General features: G+C 40.1%; 1 non-coding gene across 1 annotated transcript; it reads left to right on the plus strand.

Annotated features, from left to right (window-relative positions):
• The first annotated feature begins 8,504 nt into the window (after positions 1 to 8,504).
• LOC130938486 (small nucleolar RNA R71) lies at positions 8,505 to 8,608 on the plus strand. Its single transcript, XR_009069648.1, has one exon. It is a non-coding gene; the product is annotated as a small nucleolar RNA R71 (small nucleolar RNA).
• The last annotated feature ends 12,025 nt before the right edge of the window (positions 8,609 to 20,633 follow it).

Genomic DNA, 20,633 nt, shown 5'->3' on the forward strand with positions numbered 1-20,633 from the left:
TTCTCAGGTAAATGAGATAGTAGGTAACTCGGGTAAGGGGCTGTCTTCTCGGACATGGTAGACTTCTTTGAGGTGTCTCTTCCGTGAGGATTTGGATGTCCCTCCCCCTGCGAAACCTCCGTTTATCATGTGTATGTGCCTTTCAGGAGTTCGCGGGGTTCGTGTTTGCTCGGCCCGATCTTCGTTATCTCCCCGTCTTCTCTTTCTGGTTTCTTCTCCTTTCTCAGCTATGTATCTGTCGAGTTTTCCCTCTCTGGCTAGCTTTTCTATAACATTCTTTAAGTCGTGGCAGTCGTTAGTAGAGTGGCCGTAGAGTCTGTGATATTCGCAGTACTCGGACCGATCTCTTCCTGCTCTCTTGTGCTTCAGAGGTTTGGGTGGTGGGATCTTCTCGGTGTGGCATACTTCTCTGTAGACGTCTACCAGGGAGACTCGGAGGGGAGTGTAGCTGTGGTATTTTCGTGGCTTGTCCGAGTTGGATTCTTCTTTCTTTTTCTGTTCCCGATCTCGATCTCGGGGCGGGTAGGTTGACTCCTTCCTGGAAGAGTCTCTCAGCTGGGAGGTTTCTTCCATGTTGATATACTTTCCTGCCCGTTCTTGTACTTCGTATAAGGAGGTCGGGTATCTTTTGGATAGGGATTGGCTAAACGGTCCTTCTTTTAGGCCGTTTGCTAGTCCCATGATGGCTGCTTCCGTGGGCAAGTGTTGTATGTCCAGGCAGGCCTTGTTGAATCGCTCCATGTACTCTCTGAGAGTTTCTTGGTTGCCTTGTTTGATCCCGAGTAGGCTGGGGGCATGTTTTGCCTTGTCCTTTTGAATAGAGAACCTTGTTAAGAATTTTTTGGTCAGGTCTTCAAAGCTGGAGATTGATCCTGGTGGCAGGTTGTCGAACCACTTCATGGCTGACTTAGTGAGAGTGGTGGGGAAGGCTTTGCATCGAATCGCGTCGGAGGCGTCGACTAAGTACATTCTGCTTCTGAAATTGCTGAGGTGATGACTTGGATCGGTGGTGCCGTCGTAGAGGTCCATATCTGGTGGTTTGAAGTTTCGCGGTACCTTCTCTTTCATGATCTCTTGTGTGAAGGGATCATGGTTGCTTTCGGGAGTGGTGCCGTGTTCCGTCCGATCTTTTAGGTTGGCCTCTATCTTCCGCAGTTTTTCTTCCAATTCTCTGCGTTTGCGAGCTTCCCTTCTCAGATCCTGTTCAGTTTCCTTCTGCTTCTTTACGTCCTCTTCGAGTTGTCTCAGCCGGCTTTGTTGTGCCCGAACTGTTTCCAGAATCTCCGAACTTTTTTCTCTTTCGGGATTTTGTGGATCTTTGTCTGGGGGTGATGTCTTTGGGCGATTCTGTTTGTTTCCTCCTGGAGTGCGTGGTGATAGAGGGCTGTCCGGCCGTTCTCCGGTGTCAACTTCCTCTTCTTGTTCTGATGCAGCGTGGTTATTGTTGGGAGGGTCGTCCGCCATGGTAAAGGGATGACTTCCAGGTCCCCGGCAACGGCGCCAATGTTCCGAGGGTTACCTGAAACGTGCAGCTCGGTCTTCCGGCAAGGCCCGAGGTGGGGGGTCTGTGACCCGAGCTGGTTGTGCTGAACGGCGGGGGGTTGTACCTGCAATGACACTCCGATGCTTAAGTTAGCATGGGTCCAAGCAGATATCAAGTAGAATTAGAGTATGAGTTATACCTGGGTGCTCCAGTGTATTTATAGTAGTTGGCTGCGATCATCCCTGGATAAGATATTCTTATCTTATCTTATCTTTTGGGAGATTCATCTCTATCTTTGCGGAACCGCCTTTCCCAGGCCCTTTCGGCCTTTAGGTTTTGGGCTTAGTTCCTTCTGATGGGCCTTTCTTTGGCCTGTTTGTCCGAGGTCTGACCTCGAACGTGGGCCTTGGGTCGAGGTCGGGCCTTCTATCAGCTTTACCGAGTTTGGAGAGCTCGGTCAGGGTATGAACACTATGGTTCGGGGGAAATACTTGGATTTTAGTTCGGAAAGTGTAAGGTTGGCATTCAATTTGCCTATGATGCAAGGAGATGAACATCCTTACACTAGAAGGGTCAACTTTGATCAAAGGTTGGACCAAGTCCTCACAGTCATATGTGAAGAGGGCGCACAATGGAAGAGAGATTCAAGAGGCAAGCCGGTTCAATTAAGAAGGCATGACCTCAAGCCCATGGCTAGAGGATGGTTGGAGTTCATTCAACGCTCAATCATTCCCACTAGCAACCGGTCCGAAGTTACTCTAGACCGGGCCATCATGATTCATAGCATCATGATTGGAGAAGAAGTGGAAGTTCATGAGGTTATAGCCCAAGAACTCTATAAAGTGGCGGACAAGTCTTCCACCTTGGCAAGGCTAGCCTGTCCTCATCTCATTTGTCACCTCTGTTATTCAGTTAGAGTTGGCATAGAAGGAGATACCCCCATTGATGAGGACAAGCCCATCACCAAGAAAAGGATGGAGCACACAAGAGACCCCTCTCATCAAGAGATCCCTGAGATGCCTCAAGGGATGCACTTCCCTCCACAAGACTATTGGGAGCAAGTAAACACCTCCCTAGGAGAATTGAGTTCCAACATGGGACAACTAAGGGTGGAGCATCAAGAACACTCCATTCTCCTCCATGAAATTAGAGAAGATCAAAGAATCATGAGAGAGGAGCAACAAAGGCAAGGAAGAGACATTGAGGAGCTCAAGCACTCCATAGGATCTTCAAGAGGAAGAAAGAGCCGCCATCACTAAGGTGGACCCGTTCTTTGATTTCCTTGCTCTTTATTCTTCTGTTTTTCGAATTCTATGCTTATGTTTATCCATGTTTGTGTCTTGTGATCATTAGTGTCTTAGTGTCTATGCCTTAAAGTTATGAATGTCCTATGAATCCATCACCTTTATTGAATAAAAACGTGCTTAATTGAAAAGGAAAGAATTGCATGAATTCTGAATTTTATAGCAGTTTAATTATTTTAATGTGGTGGCAACACTTTTGTTCTCTGAATGTATGCTTGAACAGTGCATATGTCTTTTGAATTTGTGGTTCATGAATGTTGGCTCTTGAAAGAATGATGAAAAAGGAGACATGTTACTGAGGATCTGAAAAATCATAAAAATGATTCTTGAAGCAAGAAAAAGCAGTGAATACAAAAAAAAAAGAGAGGAAGCAAGCGAAAAAAAAAGAAAGAAAAAGAAAGAAATAAAGTTGTGATCCAAGGCAATAAGATTGTGCTTAAGAACCCTGGACACCTCTAATTGGGGACTTTAGCAAAGCTGAGTCACAATCTGAAAAGGTTCACCCAATTATGTGTCTGTGGCATGTATGTATCCGGTGGTAATACTGGAAGACAGAGTGCTTTGGGCCACGGCCAAGACTCAATAAGTAGCTGTGTTCAAGAATCATCATACTTAACTAGGAGAATCAATAACACTATCTGGATTCTGAGTTCCTAAAGAAGCCAATCATTCTGAATTCCAAAGGATAGAGTGAGATGCCAAAACTATTCAGAGGCAAAAAGCTAAAAGCCCCGCTCATCTAATTAATACTGATCTTCATAGATGTTTTTGGAGTTCATTGCATATTCTCTTCTTTTTATCTTATTTGATCTTCAGTTGCTTGGGGACAAGCAACAATTTAAGTTTGGTGTTGTGATGAGCGGATAATTTATACGCTTTTTGGCATTTTTTTAGTATGTTTTTAGTATGATCTAGTTAGTTTTTAGTATATTTTTATTAGTTTTTAGTTAAAATTCACTTTTCTGGACTTTACTATGAGTTTGTGTGTTTTTCTATGATTTCAGGTATTTTCTGGCTGAAATTGAGGGATCTGAGCAAAAATCTGATTCAGAGACTGAAAAGGACTGCAGATGCTGTTGGATTCTGACCTCCCTGCACTCGAAGTGGATTTTCTGGAGCTACAGAAGCCCAATTGGCGCGCTCTCAACGGCGTTGGAAAGTAGACATCCTGGGCTTTCCAGCAATATATGATAGTCCATACTTTGCCCAAGATTTGATGGCCCAAACCGGCGTTCAAAGTCACCTCAAGAAATCCCAGCGTTAAACGCTGGAACTGGCACCCAAATGGGAGTTAAACGCCCAAACTGGCATAAAAACTGGCGTTTAACTCCAAGAAGAGTCTCTACACGAAAATGCTTCATTGCTCAGCCCAAGCACACACCAAGTGGGCCCGGAAGTGGATTTTTATGTCATTTACTCATCTCTGTACACCCTAGGCTACTAGTTTTCTATAAGTAGGACCTTTTACTATTGTATTGAGATATCGGGGGTAGCTATCTTCATTTTTATGCTATCTTAGATCATTGGGAGGCTGGCCATTCGGCCATGCCTAGACCTTATGCTTATGTATTTTCAACGGTGGAGTTTCTACACACCATAGATTAAGGTGTGGAGCTCTGCTGTACCTCGAGTGTTAATGCAATTACTATTGTTCTTCTATTCAATTCCGCTTGTTCTTTGTCCAAGATATCACTTGTTCTTCAACTTAATGAAGGTGATGATCGTCACGGATCATCACCATTCTCACTCATGAACAAAGTGACTGACAACCACTCTTGTTCTACAAGCATCTGAGGCTTAGTGAATATCTCTTGGATTTCTGATAACACGATGCATGGTTGATCGCCTGACAACCGAGTGCTCGCCTGACAAACGAGCCAGCCATTCCGTGAGATCAGAGTCTTCGTGGTATAGGCAAGAACTGATGGCGGCATTCAAGAGAATCCGGAAGGTCTAACCTTGTCTGTGGTATTCTGAGTAGGATTCAATGATTGAATGACTGTGACGTGCTTCAAACTCCTAGCAGGCTAGGGCGTTAGTGACAGACGCAAAAGAATCAATGGATTCTATTCCGGCCTGAACGAGAACCGACAGATGATTAGCCTATGCTGTGACAGAGCATCAGGGACGTATTTTCACTGAGAGGATGGGAGGTAGCTGCTGACAACAGTGAAACCCTACACGAGCTTGCCATGGAAAGGAGTAAGAAGGATTGGATGAAGGCAGTAGGAAAGCAGAGAGACGGAAGGGAAGGCATCTTCATACGCTTGTCTGAAGCTCTTACACCAATGATATACATAAGTATCTCTATCTTTATCTTTATGCTTTATTCGTTCATCACTATACCCATTTGAGTCTGCCTGACTGAGATCTACAAGATGACCATAGCTTGCTTCATACCACCAATCTCCGTGGGATCGACCCTTACTCGCGTAAGGTTTATTACTTGGACGACCCAGTGCACTTGCTGGTTAGTTGTGCGAAGTTGTGTTTATGCCATGGTATTGAGCACCAAGTCTTTGGAGCCATTACTAGGGATTGTTTATGTTTTGAAAAGTATTGATCACAATTTCGTGCACCATCCAACCTTTGATTAAAGTTGACCTTTCTAGTGTAGGGGCGTTCATCTCCTTGCATCATGGGCAAGTCGAATGCCAACCTCACATTTTCTGGACTAAAATCTAAGTATTTCCCCCGAACCATTGTAAGATAATTCTTTGGACTCGGGTTCATACTTTGATCATGGTTCCTAGTGATCCATGCATTGGCATAGAACTCTTGAACCATTAAAATTCCGACTTGTTGGATGGGGTTGGTTAAAACTTCCCAACCTCTTCTTTGGATCTCATGTCGGATCTTCAGATACTCATTTTTCTTGAGCTTGAAAGGGACCTCAGTAATCACCTTCTTCTTGGCCACAACATCATAGAAGTGGTCTTGATGGGCTTTGGAGATGAATCTTTCCACCTCCCATGACTCGAAGGTGGAAGCTTTTGTCTTCCTTTTACCTTTTTTAGAGGATTCTCCGGCCTTGGGTGCCATCAATGGTAATGGAAAAACAAAAAGCTTATGCTTTTACCACACCAAACTTAAAATATTGCTCGCCCTCAAGCAAGATAAGAAAGAAGAGAGGAAGAAGAAGAAGAAAATATGGAGGAGAAGAGGAGGTGTAGGATTCGGCCAAGGTATAGAAGAGGGGGTTGTGTTGTGTGAAAATGAAGTAGAATGGAGGGGTATATATAGGGAGGGGGGAGAGGGTAGGTTCGGCCATGTAGGGTGGGTTTGAGTGGGAAAGATTTTTGAATTTTGAAGGTAGGTGGGATTTATAGGGAAGAGTGGATGGATGTGAGTGGTGAATGGGGTAATTAGAAAAAGAGATTGAGGTGATTGGTGAAGGGTTTTTGGGAAAGTGTGTTATAGGATTAGGAGGTAAGGTGGAAATATGTTAGGTGGGGATCTTGTGGGGTCCACAGATCCTAGATGATCCTGTGGGGTCCACAGATCCTGAGGTGTCAAGGATTTACATCCCTGCACCAATTAGGCATGTAAAATGCTTTAGCATACCATTTTGGCATTTAAACGCTGAAGTAATGAACGTTCTGGGTGTTCAACGCCCATGTGCAGCATGTTTCTGGCGTTGAACGCCAGTTCCATGCTTGTTACTGGCGTTCAGCGCCAGCTTTCCTCAGGGCATATTCCTGGCGTCTGAACGCCAGAATGTTGCTTGTTTCTGGCGTTCAGCGCCAGATCCATGCTCTGTTCTGGCATTGAACGCCAGCCAGATGCATCTTACTAGCATTTAAACGCCAGTAAGTCCTTCCTCCAGGTTGTGTGATTTTTCTTCTACTGTTTTTGATTCTATTTTTAATTTTAGTATTTTTTTCGTGACTCCACATGATCATGTACCTAATAAAACATAAAAGAACAATAAAATAAAAATAAAATTAGATAAATAAAAGTTGGGTTGCCTCCCAACAAGCACTCTTTTAATGTCACCAGCTTGACAGTGGGCTCTCATGGAGCCACAAAGGTGATCAGGTCAATGTTGTGGACTCCCAACACCAAACTTAGAGTCTGGATATGGGGGTTCAACACCAAATTTAGAGTTTGGTTTTGGCCTCCCAACACCAAACTTAGAGTTTGATTGTGGGGGTTCTATTTGACTCTGTATTGAGAGAAGCTCTGCATGCTTACTCTCTTTTGTTACAGAGGGATGGCCGTGTGCCTTAAATATAAGGTAGTCCCCATTCAATTGAAGGACTAATTCTCCTCTGTTAACATCTATCATAGCACCTGCTGTGGCTAGGAAAGGTCTTCCAAGGATGATGCATTCATCTCCTTCCTTCCAAGTGTCTAAGATTATGAAATCAGCAGGGATGTAAAGGCCTTCAACCTTTACTAACACGTCCTCTACTAATCCATAAACCTGTCTTACTGACTTGTTTGCCAATTGTAATGAGAATAAGGCAGACTGTACCTCAATGATCCCTAATTTCTCCATTACAGATAGTGGCATAAGATTTACGCCTGACCCCAGGTCACACAGAGCTTTTTCAAAGGTCATGGTGCTTATGGTATAGGGTATTAAGAATTTCCCAGGATCTTATTTCTTTTGAGGTAGAGTTTGCTGAACCCATGTATCTAGTTCACTAATGAGCATGGGAGGTTCACCTTCCCAAGTCTCATTACCAAACAACTTGGCATTTAGCTTCATGATAGCTCCTAGATATTGAGCAACTTGCTCTCCAGTCATATCTTCATCCTCTTCTGAGGAAGAATAGTCTTCAGAGCTCATGAATGGCAGAAGAAAATTTAGTGGAATCTCTATGGTCTCTATATTAGCCTCAGATTCCTTTAGGTCCTCAATAGGGAACTCCTTCTTGCTTGAGAGATGTCCCAGGAGGTTTTCCTCACTAGGATTTTTGTCCTTCTCCTCCCTTGTGCATTCGACCATATTGATTACATCAATGGCCTTGCACTCTCCCTTTGGATTCTCTTCTGTATTTCTTGGGAGAATACTGGGAGGAGTTTCAATGATTTTCTTACTCAGCTGGCCCACTTGTGCCTCCAAATTTCTAATGGAGGATCTTGTTTCACTCATGAAACTTAAAGTGGCCTTAGACTGATCAGAGACTAAATTTGCTAAATTAGAGGGGCTCTGCTCAGAATTCTCTGTCTGTTGCTGAGAAGATGATGGAAAAGGCTTGTTATTGCTGAGCCTGTTTCTTCCACCAATATTAAAGCGTTGTTGAGGCTTTTGTTGATCCTTCCATGAGAAATTTGGATGATTTCTCCATGATGAATTATAGGTGTTTCCATAAGGTTCACCCATGTAATTTACCTCTGCTATTGCAGGGTTCCCAGGATCATAAGCTTCTTCAAAAGCTGCCTTTTTAGTACTGTTGGATGCATTTTGCCATCCATTCAGACTTTGAGAAATCTTGTTAACTTGCTGAGTCAGCACTTTGTTCTGAGCCAATATGGCGTTCAGAGCATTAATTTCAAGAACTCCCTTCCTCTGAGGTGTCCCATTATTCACAGAATTCCTCTCAAAAGTGTACATGAATTGGTTATTTGCAACCATGTCAATAAGTTCTCGAGCTTCTGCAGGCATTTTCTTTAAGTAAATGGATCCACCTGCAGAATGGTCCAGTGAAATTTTAGAGAACTCAGACAGACCATAATAGAATATGTCTAATATGGTCCATTCTGAAAACATGTCAGAAGGATACTTTTTGGTCATCTGCTTGTATCTTTCCCAAGCTTCATAGAGGGATTCACCATCTTTTTGCTTGAAGGTCTGAATATCCACTCTAAGCTTGCTCAGTTTTTGAGGAGGAAAGAATTTATCCAAGAAGGTCGTGACCAGCTTATCCCAGGAGTCCAGGCTATCTTTAGGTTGTGAGTCCAACCATGTTCTAGCTCTATCTCTTACAGCAAAAGGGAAAAGCATGAGCCTGTAGACTTCAGGATCTACTCCATTCGTCTTTACAGTCTCACAAATCTACAAGAACTCAGTTAAAAACTGGTAAGGATCTTCAGATGGAAGTCCATGAAACTTGCAGTTCTGTTGGATTAGAGCAACTAATTGAGGTTTCAGCTCAAAATTGTTTGCTCCAATAGCAGGAATGGAGATGCTTCTTCCATCAAATTTGGACGTTGATTTAGTGAAATCACCTAGCATTCTCCTTGCATTATTGTTGTTGGGTTCGGCTGCCATCTCCTTCTCTTGTTCGAAAATTTCAGAATGGTTGTCTCTGGATTGTTGTAATTTAGCTTCTCTTAGTTTCCTCTTCAGAGTCCTTTCAGGTTCAGGATCAGCTTCAACAAGAATTCCTTTTTCCTTGTTCCTGCTCATATAGGGAAGAAGAGAACAAGAAAAGAAAGAGGAATCCTCTATGTCACAGTAAAGAGGTTCCTTATTGTTAGTAGAAGAAGAAAGGAATAAAAGTGGAGAATCCAATCACAAGGGTGAGGATAGAAGCAGTGATTGGAGATGAAGAGAGGTGAAGAGAAGTGTTAGTAAATAAATAAATAGAAGAAGAGGAGAGATAGAGAATTTCGAAAATAATTTTGAAAAAGTAGTTAGTGATTTTCGAAAATTAAAGATAAGATATAATTAAAATTAAAATTTAAAACAATTAATTAATTAAAAAATTTTTTGAAAAAGGATGAGATATTTTCAAAAATTAAAGAGGGAAAAATAGTTAGGTGGTTTTGAAAAAGGTAAGAAACAAACAAAAAGTCAAATAATTAGTTGAAAAAGATATTAAAGTCAAATTTGAAAAGATAAGAAGATAAGAAGTTAGATAAGATATTTTGAAATCAAATTTTTGAAAAAGATAAAATTTTGAAAAAGATATGATAAAAAGATAAGATGAAAAAAATTTAAATTTTTAAAATTAAAATTAATTACTTAACTAACAAGAAACTAAAAGATATGATTCTAGAATTTAAAGATTGAACCTTTCTTAATAAGAAAGTAACAAACTTCAAATTTTTGAATCAATCACATTAATTGTCAGTGTAATTTCGAAAATTATGATGAAATTAAGAAAAAGATTTTTGAAAATAATTTTAAATTTTCGAAAATCATAAGATAAAAATTAAAAAGATTTGATTTTTGAAAAAGTTTTGGAAAGATAAGATTTTTAAAATTGAAAATTTGACTTGACTTGTAAGAAACAACTAATTTTTAAAATTTTTTGACCAAGTCAACCCAAAATTTCGAAAATTTGGAGAGAAATAAGGAAAAGATATTTTTTTTATTTTTGAATTTTTGATGATGAGAAAGAAAAACATACAAATGACTCACAACATGAAAATTATGAATCAAAACTCATGATGCATGCAAGAACACTATGAATGTCAAGATGAACACCAAGAACACTTTGAAGATCATGATGAACATCAAGAACATATTTTTGAAAAATTTTTGATGCAAAGAAAACATGCAAGACACCAAACTTAGAAATCTTTAATGCATGGACTCTAACAAACGAAAAATGCATATGAAAAACAACAAACAACACAAAACAAGAAAATATCAAGATCAAACAAGAAGACTTGTCAAGAACAACTTGAAGATCATGAAGAACACCATGAATGCATGAATTTTCGAAAAATGCAAGAAAAAATTTTTAAAGCATGCAATTGACACCAAACTTAAAAATTGACTCAAGACTCAAACAAGAAACACAAAATATTTTTTATTTTTATGATTTTCTAATTTTTTTGTATTTTCTTTTTATTTTTTTCGAAAAACATTTGAAAAAAGAAAATAAGAAATTCAAAATCTTTAAGAAGAATTTCAGGAATCTTTTTATGTTAGCCTAAAGCTCCAATCAAAGGGTTTGACATGGCTTAATAGCCAGTCAGCTTTAGGATGGAATTACATGCATTGTAGTGATTAGTTGAAGACCAATTCCAAAGGAGTTTGAATATGGCTTTGCAGCCAGCCAGGATTCAACATGCTTCATGAAACTCTGGAATCCATCCTTAAATGTTTTGAAGCCATAAAATAATTTAAAAATATTTTTTGAAAATAATCTTTTTGGAAAAATGAAAACAAAGAAAAATTTTGAAAAATTTTTGAAAACTTTTTTGAAAATAAAATTACCTAATCTGAGCAACAAGATGAACCGTCAGTTGTCCATACTCGAACAATCCCCGGCAACGGCGCCAAAAACATGGTGCACGAAATTGTGATACGTACTCTTTATTGTTTTATGGAATTAATTCCCCGATAATGGATCCAAAAACTTGGTGCTCAATATGATGGTGTCTAAAATTTAATTCACAACTTCGCACAACTAACCAGTGATGTGTGGAAAACGATCCAACACAAAACTCACTGGCAAGTGTACCGGGTCGCATCAAGTAATATAACTCACATGAGTGAGGTCGATCCCACAGGGATTAAAGGATTGAGCAATTTTAGTTTAGTGAGTGATTTAGTCAAGCGAATCAAGTGTTGGTTGAGTTGTTTGCAATTGACAGAAATTTAAATTGCTTGAAATGTAAAGGGAGAGGGGAGAATTGCAGTAAATTAAATAGCAGGAAAGTAAAAGAAGCTGAAGCTTAAAATGCAAGTAATATAAAGTGTAGAAACTTAGATTGCAAAAAATATAAATGGCTGAAACTTAAAGTGCAAGAAATGTAAATTGCTTGAATCATAAAAGGGATTGGGAATTGGGATTGCAGAATTCAAACAAGCAAAGGTAAATTGCAACAAACAGAAAAGCAGAAGATGAATTGAATTGAAGTGGGTCTCAAACAGAAGAGTGAAATGCCTTGGAGAATTTAAAATAGAGAAGCAGTGCTTAATTTGCAGCAAATTGAAAGTGGTTGAAGATCTCAGGAGTGGAAGAGACTAGATAACAAGTCTAGATCTCAAATCCTTCCTTGATCCAACAAGAACAGTTGCAAAAGAAAATAAAGGTAAGCAAGTTGCAGAAAGAGTAGAAGCAGAAGCAATAAACAGAAAGTGAAATTCAATTATGCAGAAAATTTAAACAAGATCTCAAGGTGAGATTGAAACAGAAGTTCTTCAATTCTTCACCCAAGATCCAAAGCAAGCAAAGTAAAGAGTGCTCAAGCAAGAACAAGGAAGAAGAGAGATCAATTCCCCTTCCCAATTCTCTAAGAAATTCAAAAGTAAAAGCTCCAAATTAAAATGCAAAATTCAAAGTAAAGTCTAGAGGTTCCAAAGTAAAAGAAAAAGGTCCTAATAACATCAAACTAGCTCCTATTTATACACTTTCTATTCTTGGATTTTGGGATTTGGATGGGCTTTTGATTTGGTGAAGAAATGAATTAAGTTGGATTTTTAATTGAATTTCAGCCCAAGTTGAGATGTGCTCCCAGGAGGATGCTCAGCTCACAAGTTGAGCTGAGCATTGAGGCCTTGTGTGTATTTGCCTTGTACCGTGCCAAGCATCAGGGGAATGCTCAGCTCACAAGTTGAGCTGAGCATTGGTGCCTTGGTGCCAATTTGGTGCGCGTCTTGTGCTGCTGGCTCGTGTCTTGGTGCGCGCTCCACTCCCCTGGCCGTGCCGAGATGATTGCGTGATGCCCATGAAGTAGCGCTCTGCTCACTAAGTGAGCTGAGCATTGGCTCTTCCAAGGGAAGGTCCTTGGTTCGAAACCCATGGCAAGCATGCGCTGAAGCTTTTCCTTGGTTTTCTTGTGGTGCCTTGCTTCCTTGCTTCCTCAAGGTGTGGGGTTCGAACCTTGGGGAATGCATTTTGGCTATTTTTGGCTTATTTTCCTTGTGAGTAGCGCCTCCCTCATCCCCCTTGGTCATGGGTTCAAGTCTTGGGGCATGCACTTGCAACTTGTTTTCTTTGAATTATTCCTCAATGCTTTCGACAATGCTCACTTGGTGAGCTGAGCATTGTTTTTCTTTTCCTTGTTTCTTGGCTTCCTATTGTGCTCAGCTCACAAAGTGAGCAGAGCGTTGTGCCTTGGTCCCATGGGAGTGAGTGTAGCGCTCACTTAGTGAGCATTGTACTCTTGGAGTGAGCTTCAAGGTTTCATGCGCCACACTTCCTCCTTTCTTTGCTACACTTTTTCTTCCTTGAGCCACACTTTTTAGGCCACGTTTTCTTCTTTTCTTCTTTTCTTCACCTATAATTAATCAAAACAACCAATCAAAGTATCACCAAATTCACAAGGTTTTATAAATCATTAAAATGCAATTAAATTTAGCCTAAACCTCATGATTTAGCATCAATTATATGGTGGTTGTTTGATTCAAAGAAACCATGCATTTCCATTACAAATCACTTACTTAAAATGCAAGATAGTGCATAAAACCTAATGAAAACAGAGAAAAAGACTAGTGAAACTAGGCTCAGATGACTTGTCATCACAACACCAAACTTAAAACTTGCTTGTCCCCAAGCAAGAAAAGAATTCTGCTCAAAGGTTCTTTCAATTAGAATGGATTTAAAGAATAACATGTGCTATCATGTGAGTGAAGTGATTAAGTGACAATGGGGTGAACTCTAAATTATATGCTCATGCAAGGATTTCAGTGCTTACTAGTCCCTACATCTTGGAAGTCTTAGGTCTTAGGACTTTCATCCAAATGGTATCATGGAGATCTCTCTATAGGTAATCACCTTGAAGCAGCTTATATTTTTATGTGCTTTGGCCTTGACTCTAAGTGTCATGTCTCAAAGCGGCTCTTTAGATAAGCTTTCAATCAATACTCCTAAACCAGTTGGTTTTAAGGTATTAGGTGTTAAAGCACCCCTAAGGATTTACTTGCTCAAGCCTCTCTCCTTGACACAATTCGACCACAAGCATTTACTAGAATAACAACTCTTTGAGTTCTTGTTTCTTTCTTCTTTTCTGCTTAGTAATTGATGCTCAGAGCCTTGGGCCATGTTCTTTTTTGTTTTTATGTTTTCTTTATTTTTCTTTTGATTGCTGCTTCTTGGATCAATAAATGTTTGAGAATCTCCACAATACTTCTTTGAACTTTATGTCCTGCCTATGAGCTCCCATGCAAGTTTTCATAAGCATGCAACCTCAATGCATAGTCACACAACTAGAACCACCACTTCTCCTAATCTTTTACTTGCCTCAAAATTTGTTTAATTCCTCAATCCTTCTTTTCAAAGAACTGTCATGTGATGCCTTCTTGAGAAATTGAGTGCAAGCAAGTTTGGAGAGTATAGGGTTGTGATTATTCAAGCATCTCAATTATTGAATTACAAAAAAACTATACTATGCAGACAGACAGGGGTGTAAAATCACTTTTAATCATAGCAATATCTGATGTAAAATGATCACTTATTAATACAACCTTTTGGAGTTTACTTTGTTTTCCCCATCCTCATCATCATCATTGCTGGTCTTCACATTCCTCTTTCATCTCTTTGATGATGCTTAATTTTTCCAAAAGCTTGTATGATGCTCTGCAGTGATATTAAAAGTTGCTTGTTCCCCAAGCACTTGAAAAAAAATGGTTAGCATGCATTGATTATTTGTGGGCTTTTGAACTTACTTTGGTGTGGGAACACCAAACTTAGTACCTTACCAGTGGTTCTCATGCATCAAATTAACCATATGAAGTTCTTTTCCTTTGCTACAAGTAATAAAGCTGAGAACTAAGAAACAGCACAATAGTTAACTAGTCTATCTAAATGCTTGAAGCTAGCATTATGCAGAAGGTGAGAATATGTTTTATGATGAGATTTTGGTGGAACACCAAACTTAGAATCCTTCATTCCCCTTTATATTGTTTTGGTGTGCAACACCAAACTTAGCTTCTTGCAATATAGATAAAGCTAATTAACCTTTTTTTTTATTAAAATAGCTATAGAACGAAAACTACCTCAAGTTGGGTTGCCTCCCAACAAGCGCTTCTTTATTGTCATTAGCTTGACATCTTCCATTCTGTGACTATGGAAGCTGAAGATCACAGTGCTTCAGTTTATCTTTCTTTACTGTGAATTTTTTTCCGGTTTCCTCTTTGATGACCTCTACGAGTTCCCGTGAAAGGATTACAGTCACAATGTAGTGATCAAACAGCTGTGGGGATACCTTTGTGGACTGATTGTTTATCATCACTTTATCTCCTAATGCAAATTTTTCAGTAGGGATTTTCTGTTTTCCTTCAATTCTATCCTCCGTCCCTGCTTGTGAAATTACTTTGTTGTGTTTTTCTTGGCTGGTATCTTCTTTCTCACTCATACATGAAAATTGCTTAACCAACAGCAGCACATGTTCTTCAAGCTTCTTGAGTGCTTCCTCATGATGTTTGGTTTCCTGGGCTTGATTTTCCATGAGTTTTTCCATTATTGATTCCAAGTCAGTGATCCTCTTTGAATGTTTTAGATGTATGAGATGGACTGGTGGTTGTGGAAAACCTTGCGAAGGAATTTCACATGTATTGCATGGGTAAAATGTGGGTATTGCATAGGTATTCTGCTGGTTTTGTGAGTTCTCATGAAACTGAGGGTGCATGTTTTGTGAGCGTTGGTTTTGATTGGAATTATTGAATGGTTGACTTTGGTTGTTTGTGATCATGGGTTTGACAATGTTGGAACCCCTTTGTTCTTGATGTTGGTATTCCCCCATTCTTAGATAAGAATGTGGCTTCCATGGTGGAAATTGTGCATTCACTGTAGTCGAATGTAGAAAATCAATTTGTTTAGATATTAACTCCAATTGTTGCTGAGTTTGATGGTGCAGCTGCTTGTTTTGATTCATGATTGCTTTCACTCCTTCAAGATTTATCACTTCCTTTTCTGAATTTTTATTCTCTGGTTTCTCCAACGAGTGTTGATTGTTGACTCCTTTGTCATTTAAATTTGCAGTTCCTTGGGTGGTTGTTGTCGCTTTGAGTAAGCCATCTGAAAAGTAATCCACTGCTTTCCTTGTTTCTGGGGTTAATCCTTCATAGAAGGCTTGGAAACCCACTTTGTCACTTGCTTTCTTGTATCTTTCCCATGCTTTGAAGAGTGGTTCTTTCTCTCCTTGTAGGAATGGATGTGTCCCTTCTTTCAGCTTGATGGTCTGTTGGGATGAAGAGAATTTGGCTAGAAACATGGCAACCAAATCATCCCAGCTGGTGATACTCCCTTGGGGAAAGGTTTCAAGCCATTGTGCAGCTTCATCCCTTAGTGAGAAGGGGAATAACAAGAGCTTATAGGCATCATAATTTACACTATCGAAGTTAACAGCGTCACAAGTCCTCAGAAAAATGGATATGTGCTGTTTAGGATCCTCCAATGGGTTGCCGCCATAGGAACAATTGTTCTTGATCAGTGTAATGAGTTGTGGCTTCATGTCGTGATGTTCTTCTTCCTCAGAGATTCCTTCTTCAATAATATCCTTCCCTCTAGCTTCTCTTCTTTCCTGTGACATACAAATCAACACAAGGAACACACAGTGGTATTTTTGAAAATTGAGTGCAGTTAGTTGAGATAAAACCTCAAACAGTCAGCGTGTTAATAGAAGCAAATCTTCAAACAGTTAGTGGGTTAGTCAAAAATTAAAGAAACAGAAAAGAAAAAGTGCTTGATCTAGACCTACACTTCACTTAATCATTGTCAATCTAATTCAATCCCCGGCAACGGCGCCAAAAACTTGATGTGTGGAAAACGATCCAACACAAAACTCACCGGCAAGTGTACCGGGTCGCATCAAGTAATATAACTCACATGAGTGAGGTCGATCCCACAGGGATTGAAGGATTGAGCAATTTTAGTTTAGTGAGTGATTTAGTCAAGCGAATCAAGTGTTGGTTGAGTTGTTTGCAATTGACAGAAATTTAAATTGCTTGAAATGTAAAGGGAGAGGGGAGAATTGCAGTAAATTAAATAGCAGGAAAGTAAAAGAAGCTGAAGCTTAAAATGCAAGTAATATAAAGTGCAGAAACATAGATTGCAAGAAATGTAAATGGCTGAAACTTAAAGTGCAAGAAATGTAAATTGCTTGAATCATAAAAGGGATTGGGAATTGGGATTGCAGAATTTAAACAAGCAAAGGTAAATTGCAACAAACAGAAAAGCAGAAGATGAATTGAATTGAAGTGGGTCTCAAACAGAAGAGTGAAATGCCTTGGAGAATTTAAAACAGAGAAGCAGTGCTTAATTTGCAGCAAATTGAAAGTGGTTGAAGATCTCAGGAGTGGAAGAGACTAGATAACAAGTCTAGATCTCAAATCCTTCCTTGATCCAACAAGAACAGTTGCAAAAGAAAATAAAGGTAAGCAAGTTGCAGAAAGAGTAGAAGCAGAAGCAATAAACAGAAAGTGAAATTCAATTATGCAGAAAATTTAAACAAGATCTCAAGGTGAGATTGAAACAGAAGTTCTTCAATTCTTCACCCAAGATCCAAAGCAAGAAAAGTAAAGAGTGCTCAAGCAAGAACAAGGAAGAAGAGAGATCAATTCTCCTTCCCAATTCTCTAAGAAATTCAAAAGTAAAAGCTCCAAATTAAAATGCAAAATTCAAAGTAAAGTCTAGAGGTTCCAAAGTAAAAGAAAAAGGTCCTAATTACATCAAACTAGCTCCTATTTATACACTTTCTATTCTTGAATTTTGGGATTTGGATGGGCTTTTGATTTGGTGAAGAAATGAATTAAGTTGGATTTTTAATTGAATTTCAGCCCAAGTTGAGATGTGCTCCCAGGAGGATGCTTAGCTCACAAGTTGAGCTGAGCATTGAGGCCTTGTGTGTATTTGCCTTGTACCGTGCCAAGCATCAGGGGAATGCTCAGCTCACAAGTTGAGCTAAGCATTGGTGCCTTGGTGCCAATTTGGTGCGCGTCTTGTGCTGCTGGCCCGTGTCTTGGTGCACGCTCCACTCCCCTGGCCGTGCCGAGATGCTTGCGTGATGCCCATGAAGTAGCGCTCTGCTCACTAAGTGAGCTGAGCATTGGCTCTTCCAAGGGAAGGTTCTTGGTTCGAAACCCATGGGAAGCATGCGCTGAAGCTTTTCCTTGGTTTTCTTGTGGTGCCTTGCTTCCTTGCTTCCTCAAGGTGTGGGGTTCGAACCTTGGGGAATGCATTTTGGCTATTTTTGGCTTATTTTCCTTGTGAGTAGCGCCTCCCTCATCCCCCTTGGTCATGGGTTCAAGTCTTGGGGCATGCACTTGCAACTTGTTTTCTTTGAATTATTCCTCAATTCTTTCGACAATGCTCACTTGGTGAGCTGAGCATTGTTTTTCTTTTCCTTGTTTCTTGGCTTCCTATTGTGCTCAGCTCACAAAGTGAGCAGAGCATTGTGCCTTGGTCCCATGGGAGTGAGTGTAGCGCTCACTTAGTGAGCATTGTACTCTTGGAGTGAGCTTCAAGGTTTCATGCACCACACTTCCTCCTTTCTTTGCCACACTTTTTCTTCCTTGAGCCACACTTTTTAGGCCACGTTTTCTTCGTTTCTTCTTTTCTTCACCTACAATTAATCAAAACAACCAATCAAAATATCACCAAATTCACAAGGTTTTATAAATCATTAAAATGCAATTATATTTAGCCTAAACCTCATGATTTAGCATCAATTATATGGTGGTTATTTGATTCAAAGAAACCATGCATTTCCATTCCAAATCACTTACTTAAAATGCAAGAAAGTGCATAAAACCTAATGAAAATAGAGAAAAAGACTAGTGAAACTAGGCTTAGATGACTTGTCATCAACCAGCAAGTGCATTGGGTCGTCCAAGTAATACCTTACGTGAGTAAGGGTCGATCCCTTGGAGATTGTTGGTATGAAGCAAGCTATGGTCATCTTGTAAATCTCAGTCAGGCGGATAATAATTGGTTATGGGAAATATAAAGAGATACTTGCTTAAATAATAAAGGATAGAAATACTTATGTAAATTAATGGTGGGAATTTCAGATAAGCGTATGGAGATGCTTGTCCCTGTTGAATCTCTGCTTTTCCTACTGCTTTTATCCAATTTTATCACTCCCTTCTATGGCAAGCTGTATGTAGGGCATCACCGTTGTCAATGGCTACATCCCATCCTCTCAGTGAAAATGGTCCAAATGCTCTGTCACAGCACGGCTAATCATCTGTCGGTTCTCAATCAGGCTGGAATAGAATCCCGTGATTCTTTTGCGTCTGTCACTAACGCCCAGTGGTGGACGAAATTGTGATCCTTATTCTTTAAGTTGCACTCCTTGTAAAATTATGGAATTTGAAATTGGCATGAGTGGACACAACTCCGTTCAACTAACCAGCAAGTGTACTGGGTCGTCCAAGTAATAAACCTTACGTGAGTAAGGGTCGATCCCACAGAGATTGTTGGTATGAAGCAAGCTATGGTCACCTTGTAAATCTCAGTTAGGCAGATTAAATTGAATTATGGTTTCGAAAATTAATAATAAAATAGAAATAATAAAAGGGATAGAATACTTATGCAGATTCATTGGTGGGAATTTTAGATAAGCGTATGGAGATGCTGTATGGCTTAGGGACGCCTACTTTCCTACTGCTTCACTTCAATCCTTCTTACTCCTTTCCATGCCAAGCTGTGTATAGGGGTTCACCGTTCGACGATGGCTACTTTCAATCCTCTTGGGAAAATGGTCCTCTGCGGCTGTCACTCGCATGGCTAATCGTCTGGAGGCATCACCTGGCCGAAGGCTACATCCCATCCTCGCAGTAAAAACTACGCTCACGCGCTCTGTCACAGCACGGCTAATCACTGGTTGGTTCCCGCGCCTACTGGAATAGAATCCCTTGATTCTTTTGCGTCTGTCACTAACGCCCAGCACTTGCGAGTCTGAAGCACGTCACAGTCATTCATTACCGGAATCCTACTCGGAATACCACAGACAAGGTTAGACTTTCCGGATTCCCAGGATCCTACTCGGAATACCACAGACAAGGTGAGACTTTCCGGATCCTCATAAATGCCGCCATCTATCTAGCTTATACCACGAAGATCCTGTTGAGGAATCTAAGAGATACACATTCAAGCTCTGTTGCATGTAGAATGGAAGTGGTTGTCAATCACGCGCGTTCATAAGTGAGAATGATAATGAGGGTCATATAATCATCACATTCATCATGTTCTTGGGTGCGAATGAATATCTTGGAATAAGAATAAGAGAGATTTGAATAAAAGAAAATAGAATTGCATTAATACTTGAGGTACAGCAGAGCTCCACATCCTTAATCTATGGTGTGCAGAAACTCCACCGTTGAAAATACATAAGTAAAAGGTTCAGGCATGGCCGAATGGCCAGCCCCCTAAAACGTGATCAATAGCCTCTTAAGATGAAGAATAAAACAAAACTGAGACCAAAGATGTCTAATACAATAGTAAGAGGTCCTATATATACTAGACTAGCTACTAGGGTTTACATGAGTAAGTAATTGATGCATAAATCCACTTCCACGGCCCACTTGGTGTATGCTTGGGCTGAGCTTGATCAATCCACGAGCTGAGGCTTCTCTTGGAGTTGAACTCCGAGTTATGACGTGTTTTGGGCGTTCAACTCCGGATCATGACGTTTTTCTGGCGTTTAACTCCAGACAGCAGCATGTACTTGGCGTTCAACGCCAAGTTACGTCGTCAATTTCCGAATAAAGTATGGACTATTATATATTGATGGAAAGCCCTGGATGTCTACTTTCCAACGCCGTTGAGAGCGCGCCATTTGGAGTTTTGTAGCTCCAGAAAATCCATTTTGAGTGCAGGGAGGTCAGATTCCAACAGCATCAGCAGTCCTTTTGTCAGCCTTTTTCAGAGTTTTGCTCAAGTCCCTCAATTTCAGCCAGAAATTACCTGAAATCACAGAAAAACACATAAACTCATAGTAAAGTCCAGAAATGTGAATTTAACATAAAAACTAATGAAAACATCCCTAAAAGTAGC

The sequence above is a fragment of the Arachis stenosperma genome, chromosome 6 (genome assembly GCF_014773155.1).
Source record: "Arachis stenosperma cultivar V10309 chromosome 6, arast.V10309.gnm1.PFL2, whole genome shotgun sequence".
Classification (NCBI taxonomy): Eukaryota; Viridiplantae; Streptophyta; class Magnoliopsida; order Fabales; family Fabaceae; genus Arachis; species Arachis stenosperma.